Below are 20,964 nucleotides of genomic sequence, written 5' to 3' on the forward strand. Positions count from 1 at the left end.
GTTTTTGTAAATATGATTAGTCCATCGCTCCTGATTCAGCCTATTATGAATAAACATGTTTGCAATGACAACTAGAGATCATAGTTTCTTGTGCCATGCTTGATTAGCTATGAGTTATAATGGTTTACCTTGTGTGCCAACATGGTATTGAGATAGTTATGATGTAGTATGATAGGGTGGTATCCTCCTCTGAATGATTTAAGTGACTTGACTTGGCGCATGTTCACACATGTAGTTGAAACAAAATCAACATAGCCTTCACGATATTTATGTTCATGGTGGATTATATCCTACTCATGCTCGCATTCAATGTTGATTAATTTTAATGCATGTTGATGACTGTTGTCGCTCTCTAGCTGGTCGCTTCCCAGTCTTTTGCTAGCCTTCACCTGTACTAAGCGGGAATACTACTTGTGCATCCAATCCCTTAAACCTCAAAGTTATTCCACATGAGTCCACTATACCTACCTATATACAGTATCTACCTGCCGTTCCAAGTAAATTTGTATGTGCCAAACTCTAAACCTTCAAATAAATATCCTGTTTTGTATGCTCGAATAGCTCATGTATCATCTAGGGCTGTCTGTATCTTCCATGTTAGGCGGGTTCTTCTCAAGAGGAGTGGACTCCGCTCCTCACTCACGAGATAAATGGCTGGTCACCGAGATGCCCAGTCACATGCTTTATGCAAACTAAATCAAAATAATTGCAAACAAAACTCCCCGTGGGACTCTTGTTAGTTGGAGGCACTCATTGTTTCGAGCAAGCCATGGATTGATGCTTGTGGTGGAAGGGGGACTATAAACTTTACCATTCTGTTTGGGAACCGCCTATAATGTGTGTAGCATGGAAGATATCACCATCTCTTGGTTGTTATCTTGACAATGAAAGTATACCGCTCAAAGTATTATTCACCTCTGTTTCAAAACCGAGCTCTGGCACTTCTACAAATCCCTGCTTCCCTCTGCTAAGGGGCTATCTATTTACTTTTATGCTGAGTCATCACCCTCTTATTAAAAAGCACTAGTTGGAGAGCACCGCTGTCATTTGCATTTATTACTGTTAGTTTATATTGAGTATGACTTGACTGGATCTCTTTTAGCATGAATTACAAATGTCTAGTCAGTCCTTGGTCTTTAAAGGTGCTGTGCATTTATGTTTTGCGGTCTAAGAAATGGCTAGCAAGATAACACCTTGTTATATCATATTATGATTGTTTTGAGAAAGTGTTGTCATCCGAGATTTATTATTATGGCTTGCTAGTTGATTATGCTATTGATATGAGTAAACTTGAGACCTATGCGTTATTGTGAATGTGGTTAGTTATAATCTTTCCTGAAAACTTGAATGCTGGCTTTACATATTTACAACAACAAGAGCAAACAGAGTTTGTAAAAGTTTTTCTTTATCACTTTCAGTTTGTCAACTGAATTGCTTGAGGACAAGCAATGGTTTAAGCTTGGGGGAGTTGATACGTCTCCGTCGTATCTACTTTTCCAAACACTTTTGCCCTTGTTTTGGACTCTAACTTGCATGATTTGAATGGAACTAACCCGGACTGACGCTGTTTTCAGCAGAATTACCATGGTGTTATTTATGTCCAGGAGCAAACATTCTCGGAATGACCTAAAACTTCACGGAGCCACTTTTCAGAAAATAAGAAAAATACCTTCCAAAGATGAAGGCCAGGGGGCCCACCATCTCTCCACGAGGGTGGGGGGCGCGCCTGCCACCCTGGGGCGCGCCCCCCTACCTCGCGGGCCCCCTGTTGCCTCTCCGACTCCATCTCCACCTCCATATATTGATTTTCAGGGATAAAAAAATCAAAGAGAAGAAATCATCGCGTTTTACGATATGTAGCCGCCGCCAAGCCCAAAAACCTCTTGGGAGGGCTGATCTGGAGTCCGTTTGGGGCTCTAGAGAGGGGAATCCGTCGCCATCATCATCATCAACCATCCTTCATCACCAGTTTCATGATGCTCACCGCTGTGCATGAGTAATTCCATCGTAGGCTTGCTGGACGGTGATGGGTTGGATGAGATCTATCATGTAATCGAGTTAGTTTTGTTAGGGTTTGATCCCTAGTGTCCACTATGTTCTGAGATTGATGTTGCTATGACTTTGCTATGCTTAATGCTTGTCACTAGGGCCCGAGTGCCATGATTTCAGATCTAAACCTATTATGTTTTCATCAATATATGAGAGTTCTTGATCCTATCTTGCAAGTCTATAGTCACCTATTATGTGTTATGATCCGTTAACCCCGAAGTGACAATAATCGGGATACTTACCGGTGATGACCGTAGTTTGAGGAGTTCATGTATTCACTATGTGTTAATGCTTTGTTCCGGTTCTCTATTAAAAGGATGCCTTAATATCCCTTAGTTTCCATAAGGACCCTGCTACCACGGGAGGGTAGGACAAAAGATGCCATGCAAGTTCTTTTCCATAAGCACGTATGACTATGTTCGGAATACATGCCTACATTATATCAATGAACCGGAGCTAGTTCTGTGTCACCCTAGGTTATGACTGTTACACGATGAACCGCATCCGGCATAATTCTCCATCAACGATCCATTGCCTATGAGCTTTCCATATATTGTTCTTCGCTTATTTACTTTTCCGTTGCTATTGCTATGATCACTACAAAATACCAAAAACATTACTTTTACTACCGTTACCTTTTGCTACCATTATCACTACTATCATATTACTTTGCTACAGATATTAAGTTTCCAGGTGTGGTTGAATTGACAACTCAGCTGCTAATACTTGAGAATATTCTTTGGCTCCCCTTGTGTCGAATCAATAAATTTGGGTTGAATATTCTACCCTCGAAAACTGTTCTGATCCCCTATACTTGTGGGTTATCAACCATATTCACAATAACTCTTAGGTCTCATGTTTACTCATATCAATGGCATAATCAACTAGCAAGCAATAATAATAAATCTCGGATGACAACACTTTCTCAAAACAATCATAATATGATATAACGAGATGGTATCTCGCTAGCCCTTTCTGAGACCACAAAACATAAATGCAGAGCACCTTTAAAGGTCAAGGACTGACTAGACATTGTAATTCATGGTAAAAAGAGATCCAGTCAAGTCATACTCAATGTAAACTAACACTAATGAATGCAAATGACAGTGGTGCTCTCCAACTGGTGCTTTTTAATAAGAGGATGATGGCTCAACATGAAAGTAAATAGATAGGCCCTTCGCAGAGGGAAGCAAGGATTTGTAGAGGTGCCTAAGCTCGGTTTTGAAATAGAGGTGAATAATATTTTGAGCGGTATACTTTCACTGTCAATATAACAACCAAGAGATGGCGATATCTTCCATGCTACACACATTATAGGCGGTTCCCAAACAGAATGGTAAAGTTTATACTCCCCCTCCACCAACAAGCATCAATCCATGGCTTGCTTGAAACAGCGAGTGCCTCCAACTAACAACAGTCCCAGGGGAGTATTGTTTGCAATTATTTTGATTTGATTTGCATAAAGCATGGGACTGGGCATCGCGGTGACCAGCCATTTTCTCGTGAGTGAGGAGCGGAGTCCACTCCTCTTGAGAATAACCCGCCCTAGTTGATACATGAGCTATTCGAGCATATAAAACATAACGTTTATTTTAAGGTTTAGAGTTCGGCACATAGAAATTTACTTGGAACGGCAGGTAGATACCGTATATAGGTAGGTATGGTGGACTCATATGGAACAACTTTTGGGCTATATGGGATTGGATGCCCAAGCAGTGTTCCCACTTAGTATAGGTGAAGGCTAGAAAAAGAGTGGGAAGCGACCAGCTAGAGAGCGACAACAGTCATGAACATGCATTAAAATTAATCAACACTGAATGCAAGCATGAGTAGGATATAATGCACCATGAACATAAATATCGTAGAGGCTATGTTGATTTTGTTTCAACTACATGCGTGAACATGTGCCAAGTCAAGCCACTCGAATCATTCAAAAGAGGATACCACCCTATCATACCACATCACAACCATTTTAATAGCATGTTGGCACGCAAGGTAAACCATTATAATCTCCTAGATAATTAAGCATGGCATAAGCAACTATAATCTCTAATTGTCATTGCAAACATGTTTATTCATAATAGGCTGAATCGGGAACGATGAACTAATCATATTTACAAAAACAAGAGAGGTCGAGTTCATACCAGCTTCTCCCATCTCAATCAGTCCATCAGATATCGTCATAATTGCCTTTCACTTGCACGACCGAATGATGTGAATAATAATAATAATAGTGCACGTGCATCGGACTAAGCTGGAATCTGCAAGCATTCAATAAACAGGAGAAGACAAGGCAATATGGACTCTTGGTTAAATCAACAATAATGCATATAGGAGTCACTTCAACAATTTAATTATGGTCTTCTCCTATCGACCCCTAAAGAAAAGAAAAGAAAAGAAATAAAACTATTTACACGGGAAAGCTCCCAACAAGTAAAAGAAGAACAGGAAATCTTTTGGGGTTTTCTTTGTAATTACTACTACAAGCATAGAAATATAAAATATCTAAAAGGTACCACTAATTTTTTTTGTTTTTCTTAAGGTTTATTTCAAACACACAAGAATAAAGCATAAAAAGAGAAAATAAACTAACATAGATATTACAATGAAAAAGTATGAGCACCGACATCTAGCAAGGAGTGTGTGAACATAAATGTAATGTCTGTGAGAAGTATGTACTCCCCCAAGATTAGGCTTTTGGACTAAGTGGATTTATTGCCAAGGATGGCCTGGCGGATATCCAAAGTTGTAGTTGGGGTCGTACTGAGATGCAGCAGTCATTGCATGGTGGGCTGCAGCTTGGAGGCGAGCTATCTCAGCCCTCCTCTTATACTCTTCCGCCTCCTCTCTGGTTATAAAATATCTCCCTTTTGCCTGAAAGTCAAAGAAAGTAGAAGCAGGGAGAGCGACGTGATAGGTGCGTCGTCTGTCAAAGATTAGTCGGTACTGGAGGAACTGATCGTTCCTCTCAACAAAATGATGACGAACCATAGCCTCATAATCCAAATAAGCAGGAGGTAACTCAATATCATCTTCACGTATGGTTATACCAAGGAAATTAGTTATACGGGTTGCATAAATTCCACCAAAGAAATCTCCATTAAATCTATTATGATGCGACCTACGTGTCGGATTTCGGGTTTCGGCAGACCCTTGAGGTTCGAACACTGGGGTGCGCATGGAGATCTTTCCCCTACCGATCTACGTCCAATCTCCTCGAGTGATCTAAGCTGGAAACAACGAGCAACACAGTAGACACGAGATTTATACTGGTTCGGGCCACCATTGTGGTGTAATAGCCTACTCCAGTGTGTGGTGTGGTGGATTGCCTCAGGGGCTGATGATGAATAGTACAAGGGAAGAACAGCCTCGCGAGAGGTGTTCTTGAGCTAGCGCGATGAACTGCGTGGGGTGAGTTCAGTCGCCTCTCTTTCTCTCTGCTAGGGCTCTACCAGATCTCTAGATGTCCCCAGATCTCTGGATCTCCCTCGATCTCTAGATCTCCTCTTTATCTCTCTCTGTCTTCCTCTCTTTATAGAGGCCATGTGCCTCTCCCCAAAAATGAGCGGGAAGGGCGCCAACAATTGGCCATTTTGAAGGGGAACATCTAGTACAAGTTATCCTGACCAAACGTGGTCTTCGCTTGCCAAAAGCGCTAGCGATGACGCTGTCTTGGGCTCCACGGTGACCTCCGTCCTGCCGCTCTGCTGGTCTTGGTCTCATTGCACCGAAATGGTAACCTTTGCACGATGCCTTGGCCTGTGCTTGCCCCCTTTACACCAAATGGGAAACAAGGACACTGCGTAGGCCGGCGCCCGCTTGGTCTCGGTCGTTATGGCTTGCGTCACGGGCTCCTCATGAGGTACCCCTGCCTTGATCTCTCCGCCTCCTCGCGAGCCTGCCTGATGAGGCTGTCTTCGAGGAAACTTCATGTCATCCGCCCCATGAGGCTTGGCCCCTCGCAAGGGTCTTGAGCTTGAGTTGATGAACATGGGCCGCGCTGGGCCCCCACTTGAGCCACGCCGCAGGCCGCAGGCAGGCAAGTCTGGGGACCCCCGTTCCCAGAACGCCGACACTACGTGCAACAATGGCTCCCAAGTTATAAGATTTATCTCCTAACACAGCACTCCTAAGAATAATGAGGTCAGGGACACACATGTGACATGCTTCATCCTTACCATTTATGCACCTACCTATGAAGAGAGCAAAATAATGTATAGCAGGAAAATGAAGGCTCCCTATGGTAGCTTGTGCTATATCTCTAGATTCCCCCACAGTTATATTAGCAAGAAAATCTCTAAATTTAAATTTGCGAGGTTCACTAGCACTACCCCATTGTGGAAGTTTGCAAGCAGTGGTAAAATCCTCTAAGTCCATCTTATAAGAATTTTCATAGAGATCAAACAGGACGGTTTGAGAATTTCGTGAAGATGAAAATTCAAACCTCCGCACAAAGGAACTAGTGAGATAGTGGTACTGACGACACTTTTCTACCTCAAAGCTCATAAGATCAGCGTTACGCAAATATGCGTTAAATTCTTCCTTAATTCCTACTCGATCCATGAAGTCCTCTGAAGGCCATTCACAAGGCCGCACTGGGAGTGTCCCTTGGTGGCTCATCATCAGCATCACGCATTGCAAGCCTGGGTCCTTGTTTCCTTGAAGAACCACCTTGGTACATTTTCCTAAGAATATTTTTTTCCTCTTAAAAATTTCTGAAATTTTTAGTAACTTCAAATAAAAGTAAACCAAACTCAACAAAATCGATAGCAACTACTCCTACAAGTGCCTAGGGCCTATATCATGCATTAGAACTACTTGGAACCATATAAATTTGACATGCAAGCTCAAGAACATGGTCACCTAGGCAGCACAAATTTGCAATGAATAAAGCACTAGAACAAAAACTAATTGGACCAATGGAGGAGTCACATACCAAGGAACAATCCCCAAAGCAGTTTTGTGAGAGGTGCTTTGAGCAAGGAGATCGAAAATCACAGCAAAATGAGCTAGAACTCGTGCTTGAGCTGGATGGTGATTTTTTTGGGAGGAAGTATGTGGGTGCAGTAATAAGTGGAGGGGAGCCAGCATGGGCCCACGAGGCAGGGGGGCGTGCCTAGGGGGTGGGCGCGCCGTGGACCCTCGTGGCCAGGTGCTTGCTCCCCCTGCTATGTTCTCAGTGCCAGATATTCTCAAATATTTCAGAAAAAATCATATTTAATTTTCAGGGCATTTGGAGAACTTTTATTTTCAGGGTATTTTTTATTGCATGGATAATTCAGAAAACAGACATAAATTACTATTTTTTCTTCATTTAATATAAATAACAGAAAGTAAAAAGAGGGTACAGAGAGTTGTGTTTTTTAAATTCACCCATCTCATGCTCATCAAAAGGAATCCACTAACTAGGTTGATCAGGTCTTGTTAGCAAACTCATTTTGAGTAACATGGGACCGGAGAATTTTCGAATAACACTAGGTTACCTCAACGGGGATATGCACATCCCCAATAATAAGAATATCATATTTCTTCTTGACAGTAGGAAGAGGAAATTCAAAATCTCCAAAAATAATCGATGTAATTTTTCCAATAGAATTGATATTGTGGATTTGAGGTTGTTTCTTCGGAAAGTGTACCGTATGCTCATTACCATTAACATGAAAAGTGACATTGCCTTTGGTGCAACCAATAACAGCCCCTGCAGTATTCAAAAAGGGTCTTCCAAGAATAATATGCATACTATCGTCCTCGGGAATATCGAGAATAATAAAGTTCGTTAAAATAGTAACGTTTGCAACCACAACAGGCACATCCTCACAAATACCGACATGTATAGCAGTTGATTTATCAGCCATTTGCAAAGATATTTCAGTAGGTGTCAACTTATTCAAATCAAGTCTACGATATAAAGAGAGAGGCATAACACTAACACCGGCTCCAAGACCACATAAAGCAGTTTTAACATAGTTTCTTTTAATGGAGCATGATATAGTTGGTACTCCTGGATCTCCTAGCTTCATAGGCATTCCACCCTTAAAAGTATAATTAGCAAGCATGGTGGAAATTTAAGCTTCCGGTATATTTCTTTTATTAGTAACAATATCTTTCATGTACTTAGCATAAGGATTCATTTTAAGCATATCAGTCAAACGCATACGCAAAAAGATAGGTCTGATCATGTCAGCAAAGCGCTCAAAATCCTCATCATCCTTTTTCTTGGATGGCTTAGGAGGAAAAGGCATGGGTTTCTGAACCGAAGGCTCCCTTTCCTTACCGTGTTTCCTAGCAACAAAGTCTCTTTTATCATAACGTTGATTCTTTGATTGTGGGTTATCAAGATCAACAACAGGTCCAATTTCTATATCATTATCATTACTGGGTTGAGCACTAACATGAACATCATCATTAACATTTTAGGTTCATGTTCATTACCAGATTGTGTTTCAGTTTCAGAAATAGAAATATCATTGGGATTCTCAGGTGGTTCAGCAATAGGTTCACTAGAAGCATGCAAAGTCTTATCATTTTTCTTTTTCTTCTTTTTAGAACGACTAGGTGCATCAATACCATTTCTCTAAGAATCTTTCTCAATCCTCTTAGGATGGCCCTCAGGATACAAAGGTTCTAGGGTCATTTTACCACCTCTAGTCATAACTCTAACATCATTATCATTATTCTTATTATTTAATTCATTGAGCAAATCATTCTGAGCTTTAAGTACTTGTTCTACTTGAGTGGTAACCATAGAAGCATGTTTACTAATGAGTTTAAGTTCACCATTAACTCTAGACATATAATCACCCAAGTGTTCAATCATATAAGGATTTTGTTTTAATTGTCTACCAAAGTAAGCATTGAAGTCTTCTTGCTTAACCGTAAAGTTATCAAACTCATCCAAACATTGGCTAGCAAACTTAGTAGGAGGGATTTCAGCTTTATCATATCTATAGAGAGAATTTACCTTTACTACCTGTGTCGGGTAATCAAGACCATGTGTTTCTTCAATAGGTGATGGATTAAGACCATATATTTCTTCAACGGGCGGTAAATTAAGACCATGTATTTCTTCAATAGGAGGTAAATTCTTAACATCTTCAGCTTTAATATCCTTTTCTTTCATGGATTTCTTTGCCTCCTGCATATCTTCAGGACTGAGAAATAGAACACCCCTTTTCTTCGGAGTTGGTTTAGGAATAGGCTCAGGAGCTGGCTCGGGAAGTGTCCAATTATTTTCATTTGTCAACATATTATTTAATAGAATTTCAGCTTCATCCGGTGTTCTTTCCCTGAAAACAGAACCAGCAAAATTGTCCAGGTGGTCTCTGGAAGCATCGGTTAGTCCATTATAAAAGATATCAAGTATTTCATTTTTCTTAAGAGGATGATCAGGCAAAGCATTAAGTAATTGGAGAAGCCTCCCCCAAGATTGTGGGAGACTCTCTTCTTCAATTTGCACAAAATTATATATATCCCTTAAAGTAGCTTGTTTCTTAGGAGCAGGGAAATATTTAGCAGAGAAGTATTACATCATATCTTGGGGACTACGCACACAACCAGGATCAAGAGAATTAAACCATATCTTAGCATCACCCTTTAATGAGAACGGAAATATTCTAAGGATATAAAAGTAGCAAGTTCTCTCATCATTAGTGAACAGGGTGGCTATATCATTTAATTTACTATGATATGCCACCATAGTTTCAGATTCATAGCCATAAAAAGGATCAGATTCAACCAATGTAATTATATCAGGATCAATAGAGAATTCATAATCCTTATCAGTAACAAAGATAGGTGAAGTAGCATAAGCAGGATCATATTTCATTCTAGTATTCAGAGTTTTTTGTTTAAGCTTAGCTAATAATTTCTTAAGATCACTTCTATCGTTGCATGCAAGAAAGTCTATTTTAGTTTCTTCATCCATAACATAGCCCTCAGGCACAACAGACAATTCATATTTATTAGGAGAGCCTTCATCATCACTTTCATCAATATTATCAGTTTTAATAATTTCATTCTCTCTACCCCTAGCAAATTGTTCATCAAGAAATTCACCAAGTGGCACAGTAGTATCATGCATAGAAGTAGTTTCATCATAAGTATCATGCATAGCAGAAGTGGCATCATCAATAATATGCGACATATCAGAATTAATAGCAGAAGCAGGTTTAGGTGTCGCAAGCTTACTCAAAACAGAAGATGAATCAAGTGCAGAGCTAGATGGCAGTTCCTTACCTCCCCTCGTAGTTGAGGGGTAAATTTTTGTTTTCGCGTCTTTCAAGTTCTTCATAGTGACCAGCAGATATAAATCCCAAGTGACTCAAAGAATAGAGCTATGCTCCCCGGCAACGGTGCCAGAAAATAGTCTTGATAACCCACAAGTATAGGGGATCGCAACAGTTTTCGAGGGTAGAGTATTCAACCCAAATTTATTGATTCAACACAAGGGGAGCCAAAGAATATTCTCAAGTATTAGCAGCTGAGTTGTCAATTCAACCACACCTGGAAACTTAATATCTGCAGCAAGTGTTTAGTAGTAAAGTAATATGATAGTAGTGGTAACGGTAGCAAAAGGCAACGGTAGAAAAAGTAATATTTTTGGTATTTTGTAGTGATGATAACAGTAGCAATGGAAAGGTAAATAAGCAAAGAACAATATGTAAAAAGCTCGTAGGCATTGGATCGGTGATGGAGAATTATGCTAGATGTGGTTCATCATGTAACAGTCATAACCTAAGGTGACACAGAACTAGCACCAATTCATCAATGTAATGTAGGCATGTATTTCGAATATAGTCATACGTGCTTATGGAAAAGAACTTGCATGACATCTTTTGTCCAACCCTCCCGTGGCAGCGGGGTCCTAGCGGAAACTAAGGGATATTAAGGCCTCCTTTTAATAGAGTACCGGACCAAAGCATTAACACATAGTGAATCATAACACATAGTAGGTGACTACAGACTTGCAAGATAGGATCAATAACTCACATATATTCATGAAAACATAATAGGTTCAGATCAGAAATCATGGCACTCGGGCCCTAGTGACAAGCATTAAGCATAGCAAAGTCATAGCAACATCAATCTCAGAACATAGTGGATACTAGGGATTAAACCCTAACAAAACTAACTCAATTCCGTGATAAATCTCATCCAACCCATCACCGTCCAGCAAGCCTACGATGTAATTACTCACGCACGGCGGTGAGCATCATGAAATTGGTGATGGAGGAAGGTTGATGATGACGATGGCGACGGATTCCCCTCTCCGGAGCCCCGAACGGACTCCAGATCAACCCTCCCGAGAGAGTTTGCTTCGTATGTAGTCACTCCATGAAATCTCAAAAAGACAAATACTCCGTAGTATATTTAAGAATGGACGGAGTAGTGCACAACCGCATGGCAGACTCAGCCCGGTTGTTGCGCCGCACTAATAGTGAGCAGTAATGAGTGATAACCCACAAGTATAGGGGATCGCAACAGTTTTCAGGGTAGAGTATTCAACCCAAATTTATTGATTCGACAGAAGGGGAGCCAAAGAATATTCTCAAGTATTAGTAGTTGAGTTGTCAATTCAACCACACCTGGAAACTTAATATCTGCAGCAAGTGTTTAGTAGCAAAGTAATATGATAGTAGTGGTAACGGTAGCAAAAGGTAACGGTAGCAAAAGTAATATTTTTGGTATTTTGTAGTGATGATAACAATAGCAATGGAAAGGTAAATAAGCGAAGAACAATATGTAAAAAGCTCGTAGGCATTGGATCGGTGATGGAGAATTATGCCGGATGTGGTTCATCATGTAACAGTCATAACCTAAGGTGACACAGAACTAGCTCCAATTCATCAATGTAATGTAGGCATGTATTCCGAATATAGTCATACGTACTTCTGGAAAAAACTTGCATGACATCTTTTGTCCTACCCTCCCATGGCAGCGGAGTCCTAGCGGAAACTAAGGGATATTAAGGTCTCCTTTTAATAGAGTACCGAACCAAAGCATTAACACATAGTGAATACATGAACTCCTCAAACTATGGTCATCACCGGGAGTGGTCCCGATTATTGTCACTTCGGGGTTGCCGGGTCATAACACATAGTAGGTTACTATAGACTTTCAAGATAGGATCAAGAACTCACATATATTCATGAAAACATAATAGGTTCAGATCAGAAATCAGGGCACTCGGGTCCTAGTGACAAGCATTAAGCATAGCAAAGTCATAGCAATATCAATCTCAAAACATAGTGGACACTAGGGATCAAACCCTAACAAAACTAACTCGATTACATGATAGATCTCATCCAACCCATCATCGTCCAGCAAGCCTACGATGGAATTACTCACGCACGGCGGTGACCATCATGAAATTGGTGATGGAGGATGGTTGATGATGACGACGGCGACGGATTTCCCTCTCCGGAGCGCCGAATGAACTCCAGATCAGCCCTCCCGAGAGAGTTTAGGGCTTGGTGGCGGCTCCGTCTTGTAAAACACGATGAATCCTTCTCCCTTATTTTTTTTCTCCCCGAACGCAAATATATGGAGTTGGAGTTGAGGTCGGTGGAGCTCCAGGGGGCCCATGAGGCAGGGGGCGCGCACAGGGGGGCAGGCGCGCCCCCCACCCTCATGGCTAGGGTGTGGCCCCCCTGGCCTTTATTCTTTGCCAGTATTTTTTATTATTTCCAAAAAAAATCTCCGTGAAGTTTCAGGTCATTCCGAGAACTTTTGTTTCTGCACATAAATAACACCATGGCAATTCTGCTGAAAACAGCGCCAGTCCAGGTTAGTTCCATTCAAATCATGCAAGTTAGAATCCAAAACAAGGGAAAATGTGTTTGTAAAAGTAGATACGACGGAGACGTATCAATGAGAAATCAAATCATAAGCCCCACCTTTCCAACTGTAAGTTGCTTGGAAGAAGCAACCATCAATACGCTCTAAAGTCTCTCGGGTGGTGGAAATGCATGGAGAGAAATGCAGCAGAATGAAGCGCGCCCTGTAAACTGTGACGGAGAGAGGAGTAGTATGAGGCCCTGTTTCGATCACCATTTCTCTTTTGAATACACTTGTAAAAAATACACACCTGCGCCCGGCATTTCAATTCTGGCTAGAATTTGCACAGCAGCCAGTAACTTACAGGTGTAAGTTATACGCCTCCGTATTGAAATACAACCATTCCAAGCATGGCCTGAAGGTGCAAAACCAAGTACCCGTATGGCCAGTCGGTCAATGCACTTCCTCTTGGCATATCACTGACATGTGGGACCGGAGTGTGAGCAAACCGATCTCAATTGACGGCAAAATGGCCAACCCGCCATTCCTTGAGAGAGACGAGGTGCGACAACACACAGACGGGCTCGCACGGAGGCCAAGATATATTCAAGCATGGTTGATCTATTCATCATTACATGTTCGATGTTTTTTAATACTACCATTGGGCTGCCGTTTTCCGCCCTTCTCTCGAATAAATGTGTACTTTATCAGAGATTAAAATAAAATAAGAGTACAGATGCTCCACCATGCGGTTCTAGTAGTAGTACTACTCGTACAACTATAAACCTTGCGCTTGGCTCTTTGCCTCTTCGTGAAGTCGAATAATGATGGTACTCTGCATGTTGGGTACTACAGTGTATGCTTGGGGCAATCTGACACCGAATGAACTGCTGCATGTCCACTGCCTGGGCGAGGGTAGGTTGCATTAGTCAAAAGGCGTAAGCGAGCTTCACCTTGTCCTGCAAGCTTCTCCTTATTCTGCGAGTTGACGAGACACACCAAAAAGTAGTGCTAGTCCATACTCCGTCCTTTCCGGTTAATATGGCTTAATCTTTTTTGCGGGTAAATGAGAGAGCTTTATTCATATATATATATATAAGCATTCTTACGACGATCAACCAAGAGATTGATCACTAGGAAGCGAGGTACCCCGCAAAAAAAGAAGAAGGAAGCAAGGTGTTTCATCAAGCCAGCTCTCGGCCACATTCAAAGTGCAGCAAGCACGGTTCGCACAAACATGCGCCACAAGGTTTGCTGACCTGTTTACATGCTGAATAACAAAAAAGAGGAAATATTACTGAGCACTCCTATTTGTAAAAGGATCTGAGCCAGAATTAAGCGAGAATTATGGCGAGTGTTTCATGCAAACAACTTCCATTATCACATGCGAGAACCCTCGAAGAGAACCAAATGTGTTGAAGATTGCTTTATCACATTTTTAAAATATAATAAGAGTGCAGACGCTCCTCCATGTAGTTCCTAGTATAGTATAGCACATACCTCTATCATAGTAGTACTAGTACTAGTAAACTTTACGATTGGCTGTTGCCTCTTCGGGAAGTCAAACAATAATACTAGTACTAGTATAGTGTATGCTTCTGGCAATCTGACACGGAATTAACTATTGCACGTCCACCGCCTAAGCGAGGGAGAGCTTGCATTAGTCAAAAGTTTCTCCTTGTCCTGCGAGCCACCGCGCGCAAGCTTATCCCATCCTGCAAGCTTCTCCTCGTTCGAAAGTTGACGGAACACAACAAAGTAATGCTAGTCCATACTGCCTCCTTTTCGATTAATTCACACAAGATAAATACACTATCTGTCACTCTATATTTGTAAAAATACGGTCAGTGGACTTCATAATACACTCATTGCGCTCAATATATACATTTTCCGGTGTTTATATGTTCACTAGCTCACCCTGGCTGAGTATGTGTGTGCATGCACGTGTAGGTTGAGCACTTGAGCATGACCGTGTGTGTTCCGTCGTGTACTCGAACATGCATGCATTAGGGCGCCGTGCGCGTTTTGCGTCCATGTGTATGTGTGATTGTTGCATGCATGCACGAGGTTGTAGTCCCTTACATTCACATGTTCATAAGTTAATGCTTTGTCAAAACGTTGCAAGTAAGGTTTAATCATTCGTTGTTCATGCATGCATTCCTGATATTAATACGTTGGCAAAGACAATTTCTTGAGGGAAACGAGCCCATGAATTGAGTACAAAGGGGATCAATAAGCCAGGACGGAGGGAGTACCAGTAGTGAACCAGAAGGAGGGAGTAGGTACTAGTAGTACAGTACTACGTAACAACATGCAGTAACAAAATTCCTCTATGCGCATCCTGTATACTCACATTTCATGCAAGAAAATAGAGATAAGTACAAGTGAGACTCAGGAACGTTTATACACGTAGGGGGAGTACGTGTAGGGGCCACTAAGGAGCAGTCAAATCACATAGTAAGTTAGTCGGAAGAAGCAACCATCATTTCACTCTTCAATGACACGTACGCAATATAAAATGGTTGATATGGAGAGAAAAAGAAAACCACTATATATAGTTATATACACTAGCAGGAGCCTATGCTACAAGCCTGCTTGCTTGGGTTGCTCTCTTCATAAGCATAGAACGACGGTGACCATACCACTGTCACATATCCGGCCTGATCCCGCCACTGGGAGAAGGGAACAATGTTCTGCATAGACGCGGTCGACATCGGCGAGTGAGAAAACCCACAGTCGGTGCATCCCAATCGGGGGTCCCCGCGGTATGGGCTGATGTTGCGTCCTAACCGCCCTTCTAGCTACAGCCCGACGTCCCAGGTAGTATATCTTCCTTTTGGAGCCGGCTTGCTCCACTACCGCAGCTCCCCACGTAGTTCCATCTCCATGTCGATCTTTCTCTACTTCTACCGGCTTCTATTTGTGATGAGTTTATGTCTCATGAACTAGTGCCAGTACTATTATTCTAATCACACTTCTTCAATATCTTTGCCATCAGGGATGCTCAGCTCGATTTTAGTAGAACTGCACAAAAGCGTTGTATGATCCGAGGGTGCCAGCCGTCTTTCCTTCGACATGTTCTACCTACCCAAGAAATTAAATCCTGTTTAGGGTTTAGGGTTTAAGTCGTAGTGACCCCATCAGTAGTTTTTCTTTTGTACACGCTCTCACAACTTTTGTCTTTAGTTGTGAAGTAAATGTTGGCTATGATCTGTGAATCATTGAGATGCATCAGCATGCGTGTTAGTTTTCCTTCGAATTTAATGGAATGTTGTAACGGGGCAACCTTGGAGTAGTAATGAAAATGGAGTGGAAAGTTTCTATTTTTCCGGAGAAAAAATGGAAACGGAGAGAAACCAACATTTCGTTTCGTTGGATCGCGCCATCGAGCAAAACCAACGTTTAAATCACGTCTGTCGTGTTCGTGTCTCACCCTCCTCCACGGCTCAACCCCACACGGTCGCTCGCCATGCTGATAACCCACAAGTATAGGGGATCATAAAAGTTATCAAGGGTAGAGTATTCAACCCAAATTTATTGATTCGACACAGGGGGAGCCAAAGAATATTCTCAAGTATTAGTAGCTGAGTTGTCAATTCAACCACACCTAGAAACTTAATATCTATAGTAAGGTATTTAGTAGCAAAGTAATATGATAGTAGTGGTAACGGTAGCAAAAGTAATATTTTTGGTTTTATAGTGACTGTAACAATAGCAACGGAAAAGTAAATAAGCGAAGAACAATATATGAAAAGCTCATAGGCATTGGATCGATGATGGAGAATTATGTCGGATGTGATCGATCATGCAACAATTATAACATAGGGTGACACAGAACTAGCTCCAGTTCATCAATGTAATGTAGGCATGTATTCCGAATATAGTCATACGTGCTTATGGAAAACAACTTGCATGGCATCTTTTGTCCTACCCTCCCGTGGTAGCGGGGTCCTATTGGAAACTAAGGGATATTAAGGCCTCCTTTTAATAGAGTAGCAGACCAAAGCATTAACACATAGTGAATACATGAACTCCTCAAACTACAGTCATCACCAGTAATGGTCCCGATTATTGTCACTTCAAGGTTAACGGATCATAACACATAATAGGTGACTACAGACTTGCAAGATAGGATCAAGAACTCACATATATTCATGAAAACATAATAGGTTCAGATCTGAAATCATGGCACTAGGGCCCTAGTGACAAGCATTAAGCATAGCAAAGTCATAGCAACATCAATCTCAGAACATAGTGGATACTAGGGATCAAACCCTAACAAAACAAACTCGATTCCGTGATAAATCTCTTCCAACCCATCACTGTCCAGCAAGCCTACGATGGAATTACTCACGCACGGCGGTGAGCATCATGAAATTGGTGATGGGGGAAGGTTGATGATGACGATGGTGACGGATTCCCCTCTCCGGAGCCCCGAACGGACTCCAGATCAGCCCTCCCGAGAGAGTTTAGGTCTTGGCGGCGGCTCCGTATCGTAAAACGGGATGAATCATTCTCTCTGATTTTTCTCTCCCTGAACACGAATATATGGAGTTGGAGTTGAGGTCAGTGGAGCGTCAGGGGGCCCATGAGGCAGGGGGGCGCGCCCAGGGGGTTTCTTATATATTCCAAAAATAATCTTCGTTGATTTTCAGGTCATTCCGAGAACTTCTATTTCTGCACAAAAATAACACCATGGCAATTCTACTGAAAACAGCGTCAGTCCGGGTTAGTTCCATTCAAATCATGCAAGTTAGAGTCCAAAACAAGGGCAAAAGTGTTTGGAAAAGTAGATATGACAGAGACGTATCACATGCCACTCACCGCAAACCAAGTATATGATAACTTTCCCACCTGCTTGTTGATGGATCACGCCATGGAGTACTAGCACTACTGGAAGAGATTGACGAGTTTGGGGAGGATAACTAGCTGTAGCACGGACTCCCAAGAACTTTTTACATGCATGTTGTGGCCGGCTATTGTGACCTTTGAACGCGAAGCATTCGCGTGCACCGGGAAGCGGCACGGGCGACGCTCTCTCGGCTGACGCGCCACTTCAATGCCGGCGCCAGTGAGAGGTCCTGTCCGCTCTGGCCGGGCATGAATGCGGCACTGACCGTTTCGGGCGGGAAGTACGCGTGGGTGACGAAGAGGGTTCAGGTTGGTCAGGAGCGGGCGTGGCAGCGGTCTGGACGCGCGCAAACAAGAGATGTTGTACGCTAATATTGCTGCGTATATAATTAATAACGTAAATAATGTGCCAGTTGGACAAATATGATTGGAGATGGAGGTGGAGATGGAATTTTACGTAAACACGGATATGCATGTCTATGTCTTTTTGTTTTTTTGCGGGAACAAACTTATATTACTCACGTAGCCAGGCTACACTCGGTATTACAAAGTTCGACAATGCCATCAGGGCCCGAACCTAGCCAAATAGCGATACGGCCACTAGTCCTACCATAATGAGCTAAAGTATGACTGACAATGTTGTTGTTTCATCGAACATGAGCAATACAAGTATTTCGGAGTGCCATGAGCAATTTAATCTCACGCACCAAAAAACCAAAACCGAGATCTATCAAGATATTCATTCCTAATCCTCACCATATTTGTAGCTTCAAGGCAGTCGGTCTCGATATTGATATTTGGAGCTTAGACTCCCGATGTACTTTATTATATTAATATAATTTACCGTAGAACGATTGTTCTACGGTGTGTGTGTCCAAAAAAAGATTACTCCACTGCAATACAAGCGAGAAACCCTCTTTGATGGCCAACGATTATGCTTCTAGTGCATTCGCGCAATAACACAATGTAGCGACCCGACCCGAATGGATCAAGTCTCTGTGCTTAAGTGTCATCCCTGGATCGGTATGCTGACACACACAGTACTCGAGGATTTATAACAGAGGTAAATCACATGTATAAGTAATGTAAATACTATTACCTCAATCCAAAATAGCGGAAGTAACAAGGTTGGGGATTCCCATCAACACCAACGGCAAAGTTGAGTGTAGAAATCGTAACCCTAATGTATCACTTACTCATCGTAAGATAATCCTGCAACATGAGACGTTGCAGCCACAAAGGGTCAGTACATTGAATGTACTGGAAAATTCACACCATAGAGAATGATGAAAAATGGCTATCACTACATGCATATATGGCTGGTGGAAAAGCTCTATGGTTATAATGTTTTTGCGAAAAGCCAATTTTTCCCTACTGCAAAGGAATAAATTTTATTTAACTATCATGGTGGTTGTTGAACATTGAGAATGGTTGACAGCATTCTCAATCCCAATTAAGTAACATCATTAAACCCAACAATATTCATTTAAACTAACGTGATGAGATCAACAGGATAATCCAAGAACTAGATACTCAAGATGTCCATAACCGGGGACACGGCTAACCATGATTAGTTTATACACTCTGCAGAGGTTTGCGCACTTTTCCCCACAAGACTCGATCTCCTCCATTGGATTTCTCGCACTACATGGTGTTTGAGAAACGGATGACCGAGACACAGTCTTTCAGAAGCACTAGCACCTTACGATGGATAGACCGATACACCTACTTTCCCCTACATCTGCTAGTCTACCCTGTAAGAGTTCGCATGACTTAATCCACTATGCCAGAGCCCATAATGGCTTGTGGCTGCACACGGAAGTTCCTAGTTTGAAAAATCTCATGATCCCATTGAGCCTGGGTGGCGGTCCAAAAGAAAACAGGCAGGTCTTGGAATACCCAGGTGCCTCAATCCACCCAGATGTGTGTTTAAGTTGCCACCTTAGATAAATTATTAATTAACAAACTCACATCTGTCATGGATATCACTCACCCAATCCACGTCTACTAGCATAGTATGGCATAATGGCAAATGTAGAAGTAACTCCCAAAGGATTGATATTAAACAGGTAATAGGTACTACCTCAACTACTTCCCATCCCACAATTTAATTAGATTCTAATCATGCAATGTTGGAGGTTTGATCTAATGCAATAAAAACTGGGTATGAAAGAGGTATGATCAAAGTGTGAACTTGCCTGCAATGTTGATGCAGATGATTCACACTCAAAAATCTTGATAGCTCTACTCGTCACACTCCGGTCAATCTATCGTAAGCAAGCAATAGTAACCACACATAAGCAATCACTCAAAAGATCAGAAAGAACGAAGAAGACGATTCGAAAAACTTCAAAACCAAGCAAATAACTCTTGCAACATAAAACAATTTCTAACTGTACCAAAATTATGTGAATTTGGCCTTATCAGAAAGTTTATGTCAAGAGCTTCGATTTGCAAAAAGGATCAACTCAAATGGAGCTACGAAACTCAAGTTATGATCAAACGGAGTTTGAATTAAAATCTGATCTAATTCAAATTTTAAACTTTTCAAAAACATGTTTGAGTTGGATTACTGGATAGAGGGGATCATAACGAAGATGCGGGCATTGGTTTCGTTGAATTTGGACTAGCGAGTAAAAAGTTGTGATCGTTTGAAGAACAGGGGCCAATCTGTAAATAAAATATTCACAAACAGGTCCCTGGTAGAAAACTAAAATAAAAAGAAAATACTAAATAGCGGACGTTCGCTACTGAACGCTAACGAACGAAAACCGTTCGCTACAAACCCTAAACTAGCGAGCATTCGCTTTATAACTAAACCTAATAAAAAACAGATCTAGGCTTTCTGAATAAAACCGAAAACGAATAAAAATAAACCAGGGAGGTTCGCGGTTTATACCGGTTGGGTTTTCGTTAAAAACCGGCGGATCGAGTCCGGCGAGTCGGCGCGGCTCCGGCGAGGGCAGCGCGCTCCGGCGCGGCGGCGGCAGCGGCGCAGGGCGGCGGAGGCAGCAGCTACGCGGGGCGGCGAGGGGCTAGGCGAGGCGCGGCTGCGGCGGCGGCGGAGGGGCGGAGTGCGGCGCGCGGGGTGCAGGCGCGGGACAGCAGCGGCGGCGGTCACGGCGGATCTTCGCCGGCGGCGGCGATGCGCGGGATGCGAGGCGAGGCGTGGCAAGAGGAGAGACGAGGTGTCCGGGCGGCGGGCTTATAGGAGGAGGGGAGAGGCGAGACGTGGGGAAGGGGCAAGGGCGGCGCGGAGTCCAGCCATGGGATGGCGGCGGCGCGTGC

Source organism: Triticum urartu, chromosome 3, assembly GCF_003073215.2.
Source record: "Triticum urartu cultivar G1812 chromosome 3, Tu2.1, whole genome shotgun sequence".
NCBI lineage: Eukaryota > Viridiplantae > Streptophyta > Magnoliopsida > Poales > Poaceae > Triticum > Triticum urartu.